Here is a 10,179-nt window from a genome sequence, read left to right as displayed (position 1 = left end):
TTGCTATTATAGTTGGATCTTATGATGTTTCTCCCCCTCTACCTCTTGTAATGGATTGAGTTTTCCCTTTGAAATTATCTTATCGGGTTGAGTCTTTAAGGATTTCAGAACACTTGATGTATGTCTTGCATGTGCTTATTTGTGGTGACAATGGGATATCACATGATCTACTTGATGTATGTTTTGGTGATCAACTTGCGGGTTCATTGACCTTGTGAACTTATGCATAGGGGTTGGCACACATTTTCGTCTTGACTCTCCGGTAGAAACTTTGGGGCACTCTTTGAAGTTCTTTGTGTTAGTTTGAATAGATGAATCTGAGATTGTGTGATGCATATCGTATAATCATACCCACGGATACTTGACGTGACATTGGAGTATCTAGGTGACATTAGGATTTTGGTTGATGTGTGTCTTAAGATGTTATTTTACAACAAACTCTAGGGCTGTTTGTGAAACTTATAGGAATAGCCCAACGGATTGATCGGAAGGAATAACTTTGAGGTGGTTCCAAACCCTACAATAATCTCTTCGTTTGTTCTCTGCTATTAGTGACTTTGGAGTGACTCTTTGTTGCATGTTGAGGGATAGTTATATGATCCGATTATGTTATTATTGTTGAGATAACTTGCACTAGTGAAAGTATGAACCCTAGGCCTTGTTTCGAAACATTTCAATACTGTTTGTGCTCACTTTTATCATTAGTTACCATGCTGTTTTTATAATTTCAGATTACAAAAACATATATATATATATATATCATCCATATTGCACTTGTATCACCATCTCTTCACCGAACTAGTGCACCTATACAATTTACCATTGTATTGGGTGTGTTGGGGACACAAGAGACTCTTTGTTATTTGGTTGCAGGGTTGTTTGAGAGAGACCATCTTCATCCTATGCCTGCCACAGATTGATAAACCTTAGGTCATCCACTTGAGGGAAATTTGCTAATGTCCTACAAACCTCTGCACTTGGAGGCCCAACAACATCTACAAGAAGAAGGTTGCGTAGTAGACATCACTGGACATATTTTTGGCCTACTCCAGTCATCGCTACAAACGGCAGTTATAGCAGTATGTTACTTTCCTATGATATCATGATGGCTTGCTTATATTATTGTCAACATTTACTGAAAAAATATTCATGCTCATAACATGTTATTCTTAAGATTGACTACATTAAGAGCCCTTTTTTATTTGACTCCAACTAGATATGATGTTGTTGGCCGCCTGGTGTCCCTACCCTTCCTAATCCCAGAACCTTTCAAAGAAAAGCGGCATGGCAGTTGCAGGTGGTTCCTGGATCGATCAGATGACGGCGAATGATTGATGATCATTCACACATAACAGACGTGCTGTTTTGTGGAATACAATCATAGTCACTGCAAGATCTTTGAGCAGGATCCCAGGTTCTTTGGGCCTTCAGGAATTTTTGACTGGAGGTTGGTAAGTAGCCTTGGTACACGCTCTTTGTTTCTCGGACTGAATTATCCGATTAACCAGGAGATAACTGACGACAAGGAACATGATGGCAGCGCAGTTTCGTTCATCAGGCAAAACTGTGTGTACATAGCATACCATGCGTCTCTACATGCACCATACCCTGATATGTGCCGCCACGCTCTACAGCCCAAAGTAGGAGAGAGGGTTGCAAGTATCAGACTTCGACCTGCTGGCTGGAGTTTCCCCCGTCAGGCACCCATCTGGTTCAAGCCGTCAGCCAATCTCCACAGCTTAATAAATAGTAACGTCTAACTGAGCCAGTTAGTTAGATGCATACACTTGGTGTAGTAGGATCTTTATTTAGTTTGATGCATACACATGTTATTTTTTGGTAGCCCTTTTGTAATGATGGATGATGTTTGGTTTGGAAGAGAGAGATGCGTCTTTACTCTTCTGGCCTGCTTACTGCTTCTGTTGCACCCCCCGGCCCTGGTTGCTGCTGCTGTTGTTTTCAATGTACAATTAGTAGTATATTTCGTCTGTTGGTTGAATAAATGTGTTGTTAGAACGACAAACACAATGTTTTAGAAGTCGTTGCATGGTTCGATCCTTTAGTGCCCTGTATCGTATGTAGCGCATACTATTTTTCGTACGGAACACATTTTCCACTTGTTGATAACATGCAGCCCACTGATGAAGGCCCAATAGAGGAGCCCATAATTAACTGGAAGGGAGGCTCTCACATGAATCCGGCCCAGGTACATGCTCATGGTCCCCTAAACATAAATAAGTAAATAAATAAATAAAGCTAAATTCTCATGCACCAGTTCTTTAAATTCACGATTTAACAGGAGGATATTATTTCCTATGATAGTGTCGTTACATTCAGTCGATATTATTCTTAGGCAAAGATAGCGACCAGTCTTCTTTCTCCCAGCATTTTCTTCCTGCAACTAGCGGACCCATGCAAATCATAGTCAACGTCGTAAATAGTTCCGGTTCATTTTTATTTTTTAATAAGAATGTCCAGCCCAGCCCAGCACATTGGCGACAGCACTTTATCCTCCGCCTTGGTGCGCTCGCCGCGGCGCCGCCGTCTAGCCCTGTCAATATAGTGAATCGGGAGAGGACTGTAGTTGTGAGTATGACAGTACGAACCCACCAGGTCCACTCCCGAACACAAGCAAGCGCCTCTTTTACTACTCCAATGCACCCCTTGTTTTTTTACTCTAATCCACCCTGCTGATATCTGGGACCCACATCATTTTCAACATATAGTCAATTAACGACAGAATTGCACACTTTTTTGAGTAGTAATTCGGAGGAGCAGGCTATAAACTGGGTTGTGCGGTCTCTGTGGCCTGTCTAACAACATGACTAGCCCAGCAGTTTTTTCTTTGGGAAAATAGGTAGCCCAGTATTTCTTTTTGAAGAATACCCAAGCTAGGCCTATTTGTTTTCTCCGACTTACTGGGCTGCAAATCTTTCAAGACGAGGAGGGATGCATTCCGGCCTGGCCAAAGAGTATGGTCAGTGTCTGTTAAAAGTAATATCAAAGGGGTTCAAAATTCCAAAAAATTATATCAAATGGGAAATTAGTTTCTTTTTTGTTTTTGTTCTTCACCGATATTTTATACTCCCTCCGCCCCAAAATTCTTGTCTTAGATTAGTCTAGATACGGATGTATCTAATACCAAAACGTGTCTTGATACATCCGTATTTAGACAAATCTAAGACAAAAATTTTGGGACGGGGGAAGTATTTCATTGGATTTAACATGACATAGTACTAATTTATTTTTAAATTTGTTTTAGTATGGCTACTAATTTTTGGATTAAGAATATTTTGTTTCCCAGCAAAAATTTGCGAATTTTCAAAATTTCGCACATATTTAGTTCAATTTTTTAACCCTGGTACTGACCAGAAAATGGGCAGCAGTTCTAGAAATGGAAAATGGGCTATAATAACAATTATAAAAATAATAGCAAATGGGTTGTACACGCCACAGATTTTGAGGCTGACTTGTTTATGCAAGGCTTTGTCAGTGAACACACGATCCTAGCAGCAGTGACTGTTGGATGTCCATCCAACGGCCGACGTGCTTCTTCAATCTCTGATCTTCCTGCTCCAGCCGCCTAAACTAGCGCCGGCGGGACTGCCTGCTCCCTCCTCTTGTGGGCCGTTGTGATGTCGCGCAGGCTTCACCGACCCACTCTACTCCCTCCGCTGGCCTGGCCACACGCAATCAACTGCCTCCTTATTACGCAAAAAAAATGATTCCTCCCACTGACATCTGGGGTTGGCCTGTGGTCCTACTAAGTTGACGCGTACTAAGAGCTTTGTCAACTTAGTCAATATAAACGATTCTAGTTGCAGTGACCGTATGATGTCCATCCAACGGCCGTCGTTCTTCTTCAACCTCTGATCGTCTTGCTCCAGCCGCCCAAAGCAGCGCCGGTCGTGTCGCATGCTCCTGCCTCCCGTGGCCGGCTGTGCTGCCACGGAGGCCTCACCGTCCCCTACTACTCCCATCGCTGGCCAGGCCATCCCTCCACTCACCCACACCCCTGTTATTCTGCGGCGACGGCAGCCTCACACCGAGGCCGAACCAGTGAACCCTCGTACTCCTCTCCGTGTGGGCATCCCTTGCCGCGTCTTCGTCGGCTTCGCGTCGTCCCCTTCCTAGGCCTCGTCGTCGTCCATCGCCCTGGTGCTCTTGGCGTGGGGTGGTCAGCGTGGTCAAGGAACGACTTCCATCGAGCGTGGACTGTACATGGAGAGGCTGACAGCTGGGTCCATGGCCGCACAGAAGGAAATGCCTCCTTATTACACGCAAAATAATGTTTCCTTCACCTGACATCTAGGACCCACCAGAAGGTCCTCTATATTTCACGAAAAAATGTTCTCCCCACTGACAGGAAGGACCCACCAGCTATATCTTCGAACGCAAGGAAGTGCCTCCTTATTACGCACAAAAAAATGAATACTCTCCCTGCTAGCTGGGGCCCAGCATAGTGGGAGGCTGACTTCTGGGCCTACTAAGTTGAAGGGGATGGAGGGCCTTGTCAACTTAGTCAATATGAACAATTCTAGCTCCAGTGACCGTACGATGTCCATCCATCGGCCGTAGTGCTTCTTCAACCTCTGGTCTTCTTGCTCCAGCCGCCCAAAGAAGCACTGGTCGTGCCACCTGCTCCTGCCTCCCGTGGCCGGCCGTGCTGCCGCGGAGGCCTCACCGCCCCTACTACTCCCACCGCTGGCCAGGCCATCCCTCCACTCACCCACACCCCTTGTTATTCTGCAGCGACGGCAACCTCACACCAAAGGCGAACCAGTGAACCCTCGTACTCCTCTTCGCGTGGGCATCCACTGCCGCGTCTTCCCCGGCTCCACGTCGTCCACTTCCTAGGCCTCGCTGTCATCCACTGCCCTGGTGATCTCGGTGCAGCGTGGTCAACATGGTCAAGGAATGACTTCCATCGGAAGAGTACTGTACGTGGAGAGGCTGATAGTTGGGTCCCCGGTCGCAGCAAGGAAGTGCCTTCTTATTACGTGGAAAATAATGATTCATCCACCTGACAGCAGGGACCCACCGGACGGGCCATCGTATTTCATGAAAAAAATGTCTCCCCCCGACTGCTAGGACCCACCGGCTATATCTTCGCACGCAAGGATGTGCGTCCATATTACGGGCAAAAAATGATTCGCCCCCCTGACTGCTGGGACCCATCAGCTACATCTTTGCACGCAAGAAAGTGCCTGACAGTCGGGACCCACCTGATCGAAGCATACGTAGAGTTGTCATTCTAGTCGCGAACGTGTACGTACATACTGGTCGATGTAGAGGCGCGCATGTGTCGTAGTAGAGGCACACACGTAGCATGTACACGTACAGTGGCTAGGGTGCAAGAAAGTAAATATGGACACGTACGTACAAACGGGTGGGGTCTCAAACGCCTACTCGCGCATATGTACGGCCAGGACTCGTGTACATGGTTGGGTCGGAACGAAGAAACTGCGTCGTCATCGTGTTCATGGCGAGGTAACGGAATGCGTTGTGTTCATCGGGAGGCAACGGAACACGTGCTGTTCATTAGGAGCCAATCCGCTTGGATGGAACAGCTCATGGAAACGAGGCTTGGTGTACCGCAGAACGGAGGACACGGCCTTGTGTTCGACCAGCCACGGTCGAAGTGTGATCCTGTTCATCAGGAGGGGTCTGGTGTACCACAAAACGGAGGAAACAGACTTATGTTGGACCTCCTATGGTCAAAACGGGGTCCTGTTGATTGGGAGGGGTGTGGCGTACCGCAAAACAAAGGAAACAGACTTGTGTTGGAGCGCTACGGTCGAAATAGGGGTCCTGTTCATCGGGAGGGGTGTGGCGTACCACAAAACGGACTCCGTGGGATACTGTTCATCTCCACCGTCGACCTCCTCCAGCCTCCATGGGCTACTGTTCATCCACCATCGACCTCCTCCAGCCTCCACCTGCAACTGGTCATCCACGGGCTCCTGTTCATCCAGCCTCCACCGCGCGCTCCTCCACCGGCTACTGTTCAACTAGCCCTCTCCATGGGGTCCTATTCAACCACCCCTCCATGGGCTACTGTTCATCCAGCCCTCCACTGGCTACTGTTCAACCAGCCCTCCACCGGCTACTGTTCAACCTTCCCTCCATGGGGTCCTATTCATCCAGCCCTCCATAGGGTCTTGTTCCTCCACGCCCAACTGGCTCGATCGATCGGGGTCATGTTCATCCAGCGGCAACACCACAGGGTCCTATTCATCCAACCCCCCACCAGGAACTATTCATCCAAACCCCCCTCCCCCAACAACGCTCACTGTTCATCCAGAGGCAGCATCGATCAGCTTTAGTTAGCAGCAGTAGCGAAGGAATAGCTCGATCGGGTTCAGTTAACAGTCATCAATCAATTGCTCGGGTTCAGTAACGCGTAGCCTATAGTGCAATCGCTCGGGTTCAGTAGGTGAACGCCTCGCTCAGGTTCAGTTAGAGCCCAACGCCTCGCACCCACGTGCGTGCGTGTACGAGAGAAACGCGGAAACCTCCGTGCATCGCTCGGCCCCAACTACCCACCGTAACTGGGAACAACCCGATATTTTCCTCGCCCTCGCTTCTACCACGGTTTTTCCGTCATGGACGGCCCAAAGAATGTCATGCAGCTGCGTCTCCGGCCCGCCCAGGATGAAAAGCCCATTTTATGTCATGATTTTTTGTCATAGAAGTATGAGCCCACCACATCTATGATGATACCGGGTTTTGTCACAATTATCGTCATAGAAGTGTCATAAGCATGACAGAAAAAAATTCGTTCGGCCCAAAATGTCACGAATGTGTCTTTTTTTATAGTGACAAGGAGTACTCAGGGGCCTCATCATCCAGGTAATTACCTGCCCCAACACCCCATCTAACTAGGCCTGTAACTTCAGTTGCACACATCATGGTGCCCAGTTGCACAGAACATGCTACCCAGTTGCGCACGCTATGTTAGTTCGAGCATCAAGATAAACAACTAACTTGTTTTTCCTGTTCTGGCTATAGTTGATGGCAACCCTCGAGGACCTCCTCCACCTCCAGACCCTACACGGCATGCTCCTCCACCTCCTCCCCTGCCTGGTCCAACAAGCAGTGTCCCGCGTGCTTCGCCCAATGGACCTCACTACAGGAAATATGTCAACTTGTGACCTTGACTATTGGTCACTGAAATGTCATTGTTTTTCATTTCCGACCTTTTTGTGACCAAAAACAGAAGGTCAAAAGCTGGCGGTTGAAAACTGAAATTAACGACCTTCTCTGTGAGAAGGTTGTAGACGTTTACGACCAAAACAGAAGGTCGTTGAACCCATGACCTTTTGTTTTGGTCACTAGCTATCTGCCCAGGCCACGTCGGATCCGACGTGGCAATCTAACGTGGCAAAATTGTGACCAATTGAAAAAGGTCAAAAATTAGAATCAGCCCGGTCCAATTGGGTGCTTTAGATGGGCCGAGCCCATTAATTCAGCCTTTTTAATATATCTTTTTTCTGTTAATTTTCGCTAGCTACATGGGCCTGGCCCAACATTTGCTGCCTTTTTTATTTTTATGAAATTAGACATTCAATTTCTTGTTGGGCCACGGCCTTTAACAGTCCAGTATTTTTTTGGCCTTCAGCCTTTTACAGTCATGTTTTTCTTTTCTTTTTTGCCTCTGCCTTTTACAGTCTAGTTTTTTTGGCACTTAGCCATGGCATTTTAATTTAGGACTCAACACTCTTAAGTTCTGTACATGCGTCATTTTCAGTCAATTTCCAGTTCAAATATATGCTATAAATGCAGAATATTTCTCAATACAGCCAAACTTGGTAAATTACAATAATACATAGTATCCAGTTTTCTAATACACAAAAAGATCAAAAATAACAAGCTCAAATGAGGTACTCCTTGATGGATGCTTCTTCATCATGGGACTTGCTGGGTGCTTCGACACTTGAACAAAGGACATCTACAGCTTATAAACAGAACAATTAGGGGAAAATAAAAATAAAACATTCTGCATTTGGTGCGAAAATGGTTAGAGCAAAGAGGAGCTTCAGCAACAGAGCAAACATTTGCAGGTGGACATTTTTGTTTGACTCATTTACTGCTACTCCCTTTAATTTTCAGGACTACATATTCTGAATCTACTAGTAGTGGTGGTGCTCAATTGCCACTGTTCAGGTCAATGGTAGATGCAGGCGGGTAATTAAATGTAGAAAATTAGATAGCCTGCTCTCATGGAAGTTTTCAAAAGACCACACTGATCATGCAAGGACTCTTGCTAGCATGAACCACGAAAACTGTTGAAAATAGAACAGTTCATAGGAGAGCAAGAAAATTCTAAAGTAGCACATAGGACCACACCTAGAAAGCCTAATACACACACGTAGGCTACTAGAAGCCTGAGAAGTTGTTCAATTATCAAATTTTAGGAATAAGAAACGACAATCAAGCTTACATGCTGCCTACATTGTGTCTTATATCACGGTCTAAATCAAACACACGAACATGGTTCCATGTATGAGTAGAGAGGGGAGACGGTTCAGCTGTACCAGAAGCGGCCCAGTATCGATGCATGCATCGCAAACACAGCAGGGTCCTGTACATGATGATGCAAACAAAGTCGTGCCAATTTATGGCGCGATTACACAAGTCAACAACTGAACCCCAACTGTATTTGCATATACTGCAGCAAACTAGATTGATATTATTTTTTTCTTTTTCGTTGAGGTTGTGATTCAGTTAGGCATCCATGGGTGGCAGGAATGCAAAGTGCAGGTAGCAGCAGTGTACAACTAGCTAGAAGAGGACTAGGAGGAGCAAAACCAAACCTTTTTCTGCTGGATTTTGAGGCGTTGGAGGTGCATCTCAGATTCTCCTGCAGAATAGCAGTGAGGAGGCTTCACCAATAGAGCAAAACCCAAGGACAGAACTTGCTTATCCAGATTAACATTGGCCTTCACCACACACTCATACTTGTCCTGCAAATAATGCCATCATGAGTTCAACATCAGCTATCCACCTGCCTTTCAAATTAGTAACCATATACAGCAAAATAATAAGTTGTGAGGAGCAAATTAGAAACCATCATCTATTGACTCGTTGATTTGTTTGAAATGAAGCAGATGTCATGATTTGTTTGATACACACAGTTCTGCAATACAGGAGAGAAAAACATAAGAGTGTATCTTAAATTGCAAGTAAAGCGGTACAAAGCATGTGATTTGCAGCAAATTTTAATTCTTATTCTGCATAACTCATAAATGGTGATGCATAGTAGCATACTATCAACTCTATAGTCGTACTGAGAATCAACTACCAAGAGGGCCCAAGAACTACACACATTGGTGGTGCGGACAGTTTATGTACCTCAAGTAGTTTATAGATCCTAATGAAATATCTTAGACAATTAGTGAATTTGAGTTCTTAGTTCTTATCATACGTCCATTCACACAGACGACTATTTGAGAGCATATTCATACAAGGGAGGGAGGGAGGTTGGGACATGTACATCTCATCTCAAGTGCCCAGCTCACGGACAACTAGGAACAGAAGGGGAGAGTCGGTCGTATCTCACAAGGTTGGAAGGGGTTGTCCTTCAAGAGGTGAACGGTGATGAGCTAGTCGACCTACAACTTCTGTGGCATGGCGACGATACAGATGTGCCACCGTGGGTTGGTGCCCACGAGGAAGCACACGACGAGCGCCACAACGAGGGATCCACCGGCGGACGCCATAGGCCACAGTATGGAGACAGGATCTACGGCGGCTGCTGGTCTGTACACCACTGCAGGGAGGAGCATAATCAATGAGAAACATGGAAAAATTGATAAAGAATAGAAAGCTTCAGGCTAAAGACAATAGTTACAAAGGCACTGAATATGAAATCTTCTTCAATAGGACATAGCGGAGACGACAACTTAGTGGACGAGGATATTAAAAAAACAGACCCTGACATATTTTAGGACAAACAACCACAACCTGAAATAAGCCTGCAAAAGATAGCATGTCCACTTGGATTTACAGTTGTACACATGTATGTAAAAATGCAGAACTAGTTAAAACAGTGTAGAATAGTTGATGATCCTAAGATCCTACCTACCCAGCACTGAAATGCAAAACTTTTAGTAGTAACCGCTAAATATACATGTTACGAGGGGTGATAAACAATTACACAGCAAAAGCATCATCCTC

The 10,179-nt window shown here is 45.7% G+C and overlaps 1 long non-coding RNA gene across 2 annotated transcripts; it reads right to left on the bottom strand.

Annotated features, from left to right (window-relative positions):
- Positions 1-8,925: 8,925 nt before the first annotated feature.
- On the bottom strand, positions 8,926-9,730 carry LOC119367097. 2 transcript variants are annotated; one of them, XR_005176196.1, is made up of 3 exons: positions 9,619-9,730; positions 9,071-9,139; positions 8,926-8,966 (listed from the first exon to the last, which is right to left on the bottom strand). It is a non-coding gene; the product is annotated as an uncharacterized LOC119367097 (long non-coding RNA). The 2 variants fall into 2 exon arrangements; XR_005176194.1 differs by lacking the exon at positions 9,619-9,730 and adding an exon at positions 9,497-9,551.
- Between the last annotated feature and the right edge of the window lie 449 nt (positions 9,731-10,179).

The sequence above is a fragment of the Triticum dicoccoides genome, chromosome 2B, assembly GCF_002162155.2.
Source record: "Triticum dicoccoides isolate Atlit2015 ecotype Zavitan chromosome 2B, WEW_v2.0, whole genome shotgun sequence".
Lineage (NCBI taxonomy): Eukaryota > Viridiplantae > Streptophyta > Magnoliopsida > Poales > Poaceae > Triticum > Triticum dicoccoides.
This window is presented reverse-complemented; position numbering and strand designations above follow the sequence as displayed.